The sequence below is a fragment of the Onychomys torridus genome, chromosome 11 (genome assembly GCF_903995425.1).
Source record: "Onychomys torridus chromosome 11, mOncTor1.1, whole genome shotgun sequence".
NCBI lineage: Eukaryota > Metazoa > Chordata > Mammalia > Rodentia > Cricetidae > Onychomys > Onychomys torridus.
In genome coordinates, this window is record NC_050453.1 from 46,324,034 (window position 1) to 46,335,333 (window position 11,300).

The 11,300-nt window shown below is 34.4% G+C and overlaps 1 pseudogene; it reads left to right on the plus strand.

Moving 5' to 3' along the window:
• The first annotated feature begins 2,242 nt into the window (after positions 1–2,242).
• On the plus strand, positions 2,243–2,349 carry LOC118593578 (annotated as a pseudogene).
• Positions 2,350–11,300: the final 8,951 nt, after the last annotated feature.

Sequence of the window (11,300 nt, forward strand, 5' to 3'; positions counted from 1 at the left end):
TGGAACTCTTTTCCTCCCCTGGAGTTACCGAGTCCACCTTCACCAATGATAGTTTGTTTATTTTTGCTTCATGTATTTTATTTTGTCATGTTTGGTTGTTATCTCTTAGGAGCCTGTTATTTTTTACTAGGAGACAGAAAGGGAGGGTATCCAGAGGTGACAGAATGTGGGAAGGAACTGGGAGGAGCAGATGGAGGGGAAACTATAATCAAGCTATATTATATGAGAAAAAAATCTATTTTCAATAAAAGAAAGAAATGAAAATAATATATATTTACATATATTCTTTTCCTTTTTCTTTTATTGAAAATAGATTTTCTATTTTCATGTATTTTATGTATATATATATATATATATATTAGCATATATATATGCATACAGAAGGCCTCATTCTTTTTCACAGTTTTATAATTAGTATGCCATTGTGTGCATGTAATTTAATTTATCTGTATTATATTGTACCACTTTGAAACTATTTGTGATGCTTTTATTTTATTTTTTACTATGACAAATAGTATTTCAATAAATAGTCTTATACATGCATCAACTAAGATTTTTCTGTTACATCTCTGGAGAGTTTTAGTACATCTTTTGGTAACTCAGTCTCCATATGGCATGCACTTTATTTTTAGGAATAAAAGCATTGACCATACATCCAATGTCTTCATTTTCTGTTTGTCACTTATATTTTTTAGTCTGGGTCCTGGGTCTCTTCTTGAACCTGCATCTCACTCTTTTGGCTAGAGTGGATGATAGTCTCCAAGATTTTCTTGCCTTGTCTTTCAGTATCAAATAGTCAGACATGATTTCTTACTGTAAAAATAAATCATCATTTGATTAGTCTTCAATATATCTATGTTTTAATAGATGGTAAAATTACGTGTGTACCAAAAACTATATAAAAGAAAATAATTCATTGATGCTGACCTTGATGTGGTGCTATCCATATATGGTACATGCATAGCTAGTAACTATAGTATACAGTAGCCTTGAAACTAAAATGGCTTGAAGCATCATAAGGCCTGGGTGTGAGGCCCAGTATAACTTCCTGAGTTGAGCTTGAGTTTGGCGACCTGTCTTTGGACATAACTTCCTCATGAATGACTCAGCTCAACCTGACCTAGAATCACCTCCCCCTACTAACTGCTGAGGTGGCATCATCTCATTGGTCCACTATCCTTATCACATCACTTGTCAACTCAACCTATATAAGTCCACTCCTGATGCAATAAAATGAGTTACTGCTTTGACAAGACTCCTGGCACAGTGTGCTTCCCTCCTGTGGACAGGGGAGGTCTGGGCCCTGGACACTCACCATCCCACTCAGCCCCAGGGAGAAACCTGCCTGTTGGTCAGTCCAACAGCCATGTAGGTACATTTATTATTTTTGTCTTGAATAGGCCCTCATTAGAAAGTTTTAGCAATTTATTTCACTTTTCTGAGTCTTATTAGTATGAATGAAACAGTTTTGGCTATTGGAACATACTTAAATTTGAAATAATTCAATTTTTCTCTCTTTATGCAATAATTTTACATAAATCCTATAAATAATCCTTTATATGTTAAAACAAACAAACAAACAAAAAAACACAGAATCTTCCTCTCTTTTTTTACTCTAGACTAAAAATAAATTTACTTTCTAATGTTTTTACTAACTCAAATTTTTACTTTAAATATATTTTGATCACATTCCCCCTTCCTCGGGTCCTTTCAGAGCCTTTCTTCATTCATACTCACCCAACTTTAAGCTCTTTCTCAAGAAATAAAGAAAAAACTCAGTATAACAACAAAACCCCCAAAGCCAAACAAACATACAAACAAATAAACTACCACCCAAAAGATAAGAAAACAAGAATCCAGCAAACTATCACCGAATAAAAGCACACAAATAAATCATGGAGTCCATTGTTTGTTGTTCTACTACTCCTGAACATGAGACCTTTCCTGGAGTGATTGATGTACCCAGTCTCACGCCACTGTAGAAAACCTGATATTTTCTTTCATCATGCATAAATGACAGTTCAGTTGTTAACTTTTTCCTAGTATCTAGGTTTTCATTCATTTGTTTCTTAAAATTTAACAAAATAAAATACAGTAAGATAAAACAAAAGCTATTGCTGGACAAGACAAAACAACAAAAGGAAAATAACACAACAGAAGGCACAAGAAGCAGAGACCCACTCATTTGCATGTCAAGAATCTCATAAAATCACGAAACTGGAAGACAGAATATACACACACGTTACCTGGTGAAAGCAGAGAAAGCTAGTGCCCCTCTTGACAGGGATAGAAAAGGCCCTTGGGCCTAATAACATACATAGGGTTAAATAATCATATTCTCATATATTTAGGACATGCAGACAGTTTACCAATGAAGACAGTTGTCTGGATTTTTGTTTTTACACAGCATTGTGGAGGAAGCGTGGACCATGACATATGGTTTCCCTACAGATTTCTTCATGGTATTGTTGGTTGTTAGTTTACTGAATATGTCATCTGCACACCCAGAACCCATTTTGTGAAATATCAAAATCAATTGAATGAGTAAAATGTGTTTCTGCATCTCAAATTCTAAATCAGTCAATTCTTTATGACCTTTATAATTCTTTAGCCCTGTAACCAACCATACATGTTATTGAAAGCCCTCATTAGAGGTGGAGCCCCATGGTTCCAGCCTTCCATTTTCAGTTTTTCCTAGGTGATATCTAATTTTAGTAATCAGGCCAATATGATCATTGATTTCTATAACTAAGATGATACTATACTAACCCATAGAATAACTATAAAATGCAAAAATGAACAATTATGAATTTGGTTTGTGCTTTGAAAATAAGAGATGTTTATGACATTCACAAATACAGAGAACACATTATATACAAATTTATTGAACTAAAAATTGCTGTATATATTTAATTGCTTAGTTCTATTCATTACTGTTGGATGAACCATATGAAATTACCTAAAAGTCAACAGATTCGAATATGCTTTAAAATTTTTACTATGATATTATATCAGGAACATAATATTTTCTTATACCAACTGTTCACTAATAGCTTTGTCAGAAACACATGCTGCATCAATTTTAAAATAAAGAAAAATAGAAAGTGTAGAATCTGTGAACAAGATTTCTCTTTTTATTTTGAATGTCATTTATTTATGTCCTTGACTGTGTGGGTGGGTGAGTGAAGTTTAGCTTGGGTATTGAAACCATGCCAATATATTGAAAATAAAATCCAAGAACTAATGCTTGGGAACAAATTACACTCCACAGTGAAAGTAAGATGACCAGGTATGCCAACAGACAACTGAGATGTATATTATTCAAGTGTGCAAAATGACTTCTTCTGAGGATTTTGTAGGAGATGAATACTAAATTGGCCAGACTACACAGGCAAATCGTATGTTAGATCAGAAGTAGACACTTTAGTTTCATGAGTCATTGACTTGGAAAACTATCTTAAGGGCATTAAGGAAGGAGAGGAAAAGAGAACCAAAAGTACAATAAAAAATAGAATATCTATCACAAACTGTGTCAGTGGGGAGAAAAATGGCATGATACATAGGTGTTATAGAAAGAGAGAGTCCAATTTATCAGGAAAAACTTCTTACACCTGACATGTTTTTTGACACCAAATTTGCAATAACAATATTTTCTGTCTGAGTTAAGATCCTAGCTTCAATGAAAGATAACAGTGAACAAACATTAAATATGAAAGTTCTATGTCATTAAACCATGATTTTAAGGTAGCACAATTCTCTCATAGTTATCTATCAATTTATTTATATATGTAATAGTAAATTTAATATCAAGTATAGCATAAATAGAATAAATAACAGTCATTTCATTAATGGTGGTCAAATTACTCATAAAACAAGTTTGTAAGTTTTGAATATATATCATAATAATGGTATAGTGACCCATGATTCTAAAATTTAAAAACAAAAAATAAATTACTTTGTAATGCATTCAGTTGTATATCCTATTACAAGTACATAACAAATAAAAAATATAAATTCATATGAACCATGTTAGAATGCTTATAAAAATACCTTTAGATATATAAGCACATGAAAAATAATAACAAATTCAATTGTCTTGTTTTGTGACAAAAACAACCAAAAGCTATAAACTCAGAGCCAGCACATAAAATAAAGAAAATTGAGTCAGCTTGCTTTTTATTCATATCTTGGAAAGTGCGTCTTGAAAATGAACAGAGAATATATGATGCCAGGTATAAGAACTTTAAATTTAATACAGTAATAAATTCTGGTAAATAATCAGGAAATACTTTAATTAAGATATTTTTAGGTGAGTTGAATTGAAACATAATTATTCTGTAAGAATAAAGCTATTAGTACTATAAGTATCTGAATGCCTCCTCAAAATGTGCTCTACAGAGAACATACATAACTGTTTTTAAATAGTCATATTTTCAATTAATGAAGGTTAAACATGTCAAATTATCTCATTTGTTTGTTATATATAATCATAAAATTAAAAAATTGTAAAGACACTAATGTGGTCTTTTTACTAATTGTTTAAATGATTGTGTGTGTGCCTCAACCCAATAATCTAATCTATTACTTACATAAGTTATTGGATGCAGTTTGAGAAAGAGGATAATTTAAAAAAAAAAGATACCTAATTTTTGTAATTTTCTATGATTAGCAAATCTTTTTTTATATTAAGGATTTTTTAATTCATTTTATGTACCAATCACAGTTCCCCCTCTCCTCCCTCCTCCTGCCCCTCCAGCATAACCCTCACAACCCACACCTCATTATTTCCTCCAACAAGGCAAGGTCTAACATAGGAGTCAGCAGAGCCAGTATACTCAGTTGAGGCAGGTCCAAGCCCCTCCCCTTGCATTAAGACTGTGCAAGGTGTCCATCATAGGCAGTGGGCTCCAAAAAGCCAGTTCATGCACCAGGGATGGATCCTGATCCTACTACTAGGGGGCCCCTTAAATAGATCAAGCTACACATCTGTCTCCTTACGTCGAGGCCTAGTCCAGTCTCATGGAGGTTTCCACAGCTGTTGTTATAAAGTTCATGATTTCCCACTAGTTTGGTTTGGTTGTCTCTGTAGGGTTCCCCATCATGATCTTGAGTCCCTTGCTCATAGAATCCCTCTTCTCTCTTTTTGACTGGTCTCCTGGAGCTTGGCCTGGTGCTTGACTGAGGATCTCTGCATCTACTTCCATCAGTTACTGGATGAAGGCTCTATGATGACAGTTAGCATATTCACTGATCTGATTACTGGAGTAAGCCAGTTTAGTCACCCTCTCTACTATTGCTGGTAGTCTAAGCTGGGGTCTTCCTTGTGGATTCCTGGGAACATCCCCAGGACCCAGCCTCTTCCCAAGCCCATGATGTCTCCCTCCATCATGCTATCTCCATCCCTGCTCCCCGACTCTGTTCCTTCTCCAGCTGGATCATCCCTTTCCCTCATGTTCTCACCCCCACCCCCACCCTCCAATGCCCCTTCTCATCCTCAGTTTACTCATGGATATTTCCTCTATTTTACCTTCCCATGACAATCAATGCATCCATCTTAGGGTCCTCCTTGTTAGCTAGCTTGTCTGGAGCTGTGAATTGTGGTTTGGTTATCCTTTGCTTTACATCTAGTATACATTTATGAGTGAATAAATACCATGTTTGTCCTTCTGAGTCTGGGTAAGCAAAGCATCATATACATTGAAATCCAGTTTAAATGTGACACAGAATGTTGTCAAAACACAGAAGTTTACAGAAATGCAGTGGAGGCACATGCTAATTTATTAGTTTTAAAACTGTATATTTCAGCATACATCATGACAACTTTTCGCACACTGCATTCCACTGATGAGGGCTGGGTGAAAGACTCTGGATGCAGACTCCAGGTTCTGACCCTTGATACAGGGGACTATTTTGCAACCATATTTCAATTTTTGCACTCTAAAGTTGTATCATGTGGGAAGAAATAAAAGTCCTCCTGTCACACAGATTTTGCATGCTGATCCCTCCGGTCCCAATTAAAACAAACAAACAAACAAAAAACAAAAAACTATATATCTCATACACTATGCTGAGAAGGGAAGAGATAAAATATAGTAAGTCAATAGTTAAAATTCATGTGCATTTATAATAAATATATCAATTCTAAAGAAGGTAAATCCTGAGAATCTAACTTACTCCCAGGTATTTTAAGAGTTTGAATGCTTGATTGGGTCTTCAATTGTGAGTTTTGCAAGCACAGGAAGAGTTGCTGCTATAACAAATGTCATCTAAAGATCTTTAACACTAATGAAATACTTAAAGTGAAATGGTCAGAAGCTTTGTACATGGAAGGATTGAGGATATCTTTCAGATCAGCCAATGAGAGGAGATAAAGTGAAAATAATTTTTTTACATGTTTGACAAATTCACATTTTTTTTTGCTAAAGAGATTATCTGTTAATGTCAAAATACTTGAAAAAAAACTATCAAGATAAAATCTCATGATTACTTGTGTCTTTTCATAGTAATGATGTAATTCAGAGACTTTCTCCCCGCCAGATTATGCAAGAAAATCTAACTAGTGAAAGAATCTAAGAAAACTACTATCCACTCATAAAATGAGAGTGAGATGGCATTTATTGATGCTCATATATAGTTTATATAGTTGGGTGAGTTAAATTTTGTTCTACCAAAATATTTATAATATTCTTTATAATTAAAAGTGAAAAAAATCATAGAAGTTATTTTGGGCTTAGGGACTTTAAAATTACCTTGTTGAATGAATATAATAGTCTCTTGAAACTAAAAAAGAATGCCAAATATTTCCCATAATTATACACCAACTAAAGCTTGTGGGACATAAATTTTCATGACAAATAGCTTGTAGTATCCCAGTAGCAGATTTTCAGAAAGAGAAAATTACTTGCTTGGTCTCTTCAAAACATGCTGCCCACTAGAAACTAAAATATCAAGTACTACTAAAGCATGCAAGAACAAAGGACAGAACTAGAAAAAATTCTACTCTGAGGCCAAGAAGAACAAATGGCCCATATATCCACATATATTAGAATCTTTACTGTTATTTCTTCAACTGTGAGTACTTGGAAGGGAAGCCAGAAAAAAAGGACATTTTGGAGAAGAATGCTTTAATGGTGGGGAGATGTAGGAACATCAGCCAAATGAAAATAATGACTGGGGGTGCTGGTTGTCAATGGTTTAAGCAGGGAAAAAAGGAGTGGATGAGGTGTTGGGTAGTGTTACGAAAAAAAAAAAAAAGATTTAAGAAAATGTCACATGGAAATCCAACACCTAGTAATCTAACTAAACAAATAATTTGCAAAAGGAGTTAGAATGGATAGATCCTGCATGTCCGGATAGGACTGTTGGCAGTCAGTAAAGAAAAATCTCATTGCCAGTTATGTGATAGCTGTGTCAGAGCTGTTTGTCAGGGAATGGCTGAGACTCTTAAAATGAGAGTACCCTTTATTATTTTTCTTATGTTTCCACTCAAAAGAGGAAAATATCCTATTGCCGAAGTCATGACTTATTTTAATTGCAAAATACAGAAATTATCTAGTTGGAACCTAACTGAAAATTCCTCCCTGCTTGCTAGCACTCATAGGACCAAAATTCAAACTTCTTATGGTCAATAGTCTTAACCAGATAGGAATCCTACAAAGTATAGTACCAACTGACCAGGCAAAATACGTCCACTTATGTATTAGTGGCATGAAGGCAGACATGTAACCAGGTGCTCTCTGATGGGAATTGAGAACTGCTCTGAAGGAAGTCATCTATGTCTGGTGTTAAAAGTTCAGTAAAAATAAACAAGGCCAGGGAAATTATGGCTCCTAGGAAGGCACTTACTATCGTCGTTTAGCTAAATTGACACTGTACCAAATTAACATGTAAATATTCATGCTTATTCCCAAAGATAAATGTTGCTTCTAGCTTTTTTTTTTTTTTCATCAGTTTCAGTGATTGAAGAGATTCATGGCTGCCAAGAAGTTGAAAATAAGTGACATATTGACTGCTCAACTGTAAACAAAGCATTTGTAATTCCCACTCCAAGGCTGAGGGAACACCATTGAAGTGATGACTGAAAGAATATAAAACTCAAACAAGAAAAGAACTGTCAAATGTCATTTTCTGGACATGACATAAACATAGGAAGCTAGAAATCATGTCAGTTGTAGTACCTATGCCAATCTTGCAGAACAGTGCCCATTTCAACAGTCACAAATGGGGAAGAACCATAGAGTGCCTCATTCCTACTTTCATAGTTGGTGGCTACTGATTGATTCCAAAAAAAGGTGGAATGAACTTTTGAAGATTCATACTCATGAATAAGCCATTCATGCTCCAATGGATGGTTCCAAACTCATTGTTCCATAGAGGATTCTGGTTAAACCAATAGGTTTCAAAAGAAACAGTAAAATACTTTACTAATCAATTTACTAAGGAGTCTGAAACTACTATATAAGGTCCTCTTGCTTGTGGTCTATTTAAATAACTACAATATGTTGACAGTATTGTTAGAGTGTAGAAACAAAAAAATCAATAATCTGTGTATTTCTTTTTCAAGTGGGAAGATCCACTTTAAAAAAAAAAATGTGCATTAGAGTTTTGCCTGTGTAAGGGTTATCAGTTTCCCTGGAACTGGAGTTACAGAGAGTTGTGAGCTGTCATGTGGGTGCTGGGGATTGAACACAGGTACTGTGGAAGAACAGACAGTGCTCTTAACCACTGAACCATCTCTTCAGCCCAATCAGTGTATTCTTAGTGTGACTTATGCATGATTCTGTAAGAGCTACACTTGAATTAATGTATTATAGGCCTACATCTTATTTTATGAATATTAATATAATACCTTACATTATAAATGTGATGTGTATCTAAATCTCATTGTAATGCTAATATGTCTGATGAGGAAACTTCTTAAGAATTATATATTCCTGCAACAAAAGAAAATGATAATACAGTAACATGATCACTTGAGTCCTTAGAGAGGTTTATCACATATAGTGTTTCCTACAAATATATTAACAATTGATGTATTGGTAGCGTGTTATCATCCCATATTTGAATTATATTTTGTTAGCAGTGAAATGTGAATATTTAACGTCACAACTCAGAAAAAGAATTTGTTTAATGTTACTTTGTTAAATTAATAATCAGCTTTTTTAGCTGGACATACTGGTGCATGTTTCTAAACCTTGCACTCAGGAGGCTGAAGCAAAAGGATATGTGTGACTTAGAGTCATCTTGGACTGGGCATCAAGAACCTGTCTCAAATAAATAAAGCATTATGAAAGCAAAATCAATTGATAATGCTCTATTAGATCTTTTGTAACCATAATGTTTAATTTGAATTTGAAGTGGTTTTTTTTGTTTGTTTGTTTGTGTTTTTGTTTTTTTTTTTGTTGTTGTTGTTTTTGTTTTGTTTTTTTGTTTTGTTTTTTTTTTTTGCTTTTTGTTTTTTGTTTTTTTGGTTTGTTGAGATAGGGTTTCTCTGTGTAGCTTTGTGCCTTTCCTGGAACTCACTTGGTAGCTCAGGCTGGCCTGGAACTCAGAGAAATTGCCTGGCTCTGCCTCCTGAGTACTGGTATTAAAGGCGTGCACCACCATTTTTATACATTTTTAAAGAAAATGATATGGTTATAATAATGTATTTCACATATATATAATTCAAAACAACTTTAAGTTTCCTGAGATATTCAAATAATGTGAATCTTCCTCTTGTTTCCCCACATTCAGCTACAGGCATTCCTGGTGACCATCTAGAACAACTGCATTCACTGTTTACTCTGTAGTCCAGGTGTCATTTTGTCTTGTGGTTACATGATCACATACCAAAGGCAGTTTGTGTTAACTACTGCCAATGTTCAAGCACACATATCTGTGAGTGACACACATTTGTTTGGCCATAAATACATTTTTTGGTCCATCGGTGTTCAGCAGAGTGAAGAGAGACATCTCACTTGGAGAACACAGGACGGGAACAGCAGAGTGAAGAGACATCTCACTTGGAGAACACAGGATGGGAACAGCAGAGTGAAGGGAGACATCTCACTTGGAGAACTCAGGACGGGGACAGCAGTGTCCCGACACCTTTGCTCTTTTCTAGCCTCTATTTTGCCTCACTGCTCTCTTACCCTTCATTGTTTGCTTTGTGGTAAAAGAAGTGACTAACTCCCAGTATTTTAACACTGTTGCTGATAACCTAGTTATGCTACTTATTTAATAATGAGATACTAGTATATAGGATTGAGATACTGAAATGTGTTACTGAAGTATATGAAGTTATTTTATCTTGTCAGAATAAAATAACTATAAGATTATACATAAATTACATATTTTACAATAAAAATGACATATTTTAAATTGCTTACCTGTGTGCATACATATGTGTGTGTATGTGCATGTGTGTGTGTGTGTGTGTGTGTGTGTGTGTGTGTGTATGTCTGTGTGTATGAATATGAGTAGTGGTGAGAATATGGTGTTGGATCATTTGGAGCTGAAGGAAGTGGTATTTGCAGGGCACTAAACTTGTTGGATAAACATTTGATTTAACCACTAAGGCATCATTCTTTCTCCATTCCATACATTTAAATTATTGCAAAAAAAGCAATCATTCAAAATAGAAGTATAAAAGTTTAGCCTTTATTACTTCATGTCAGTAATGCTGTCAACCAATATTCAATACATGTTTAGGGTGACTTGTCAGCATATGAATCTTAGCTATCTAACTATGCTATGACAAATAGATTATATATATATATATATATATATATATATATATATATATATATGTATGAATATGTGTGTATTGTGTATGTATGTATATATAGAAAGACAGATCTTAATGGTAGTCCATAGATATCATTCAAGTCTTAGGACCTGACTTTGAGTTTGATACCCAGACACAAGTAAAACAATAAAGAACCAGGTTCCTGGATCACATCTGTAATCCTAATATTTTTACCCTTTCACCAGAGGCAAGAACATGAGAATTTTCCAGAGTTGTTGTGGGTAAGATAGCCTGGAATATACAGTGTGAAGAGAGGTATCACAGACCTTGACTCAACAAGGTAGAAGGAGAGAATTGATTCCAAATTTTGTCCAGAGCCCTCCACATTAGTGATGTGGTGTGGTTGTAATAGCACACACACATACACATACACACACATACACACATCATAAACAGATACACACAAACACCTGTAATTTTAGCAATTTTTCAAGAACTATTTTAATAAAATAATACCATTTTTATATATAACACAAAATGAAACAGCTTGAATATGTGAATTAGGTTAGTT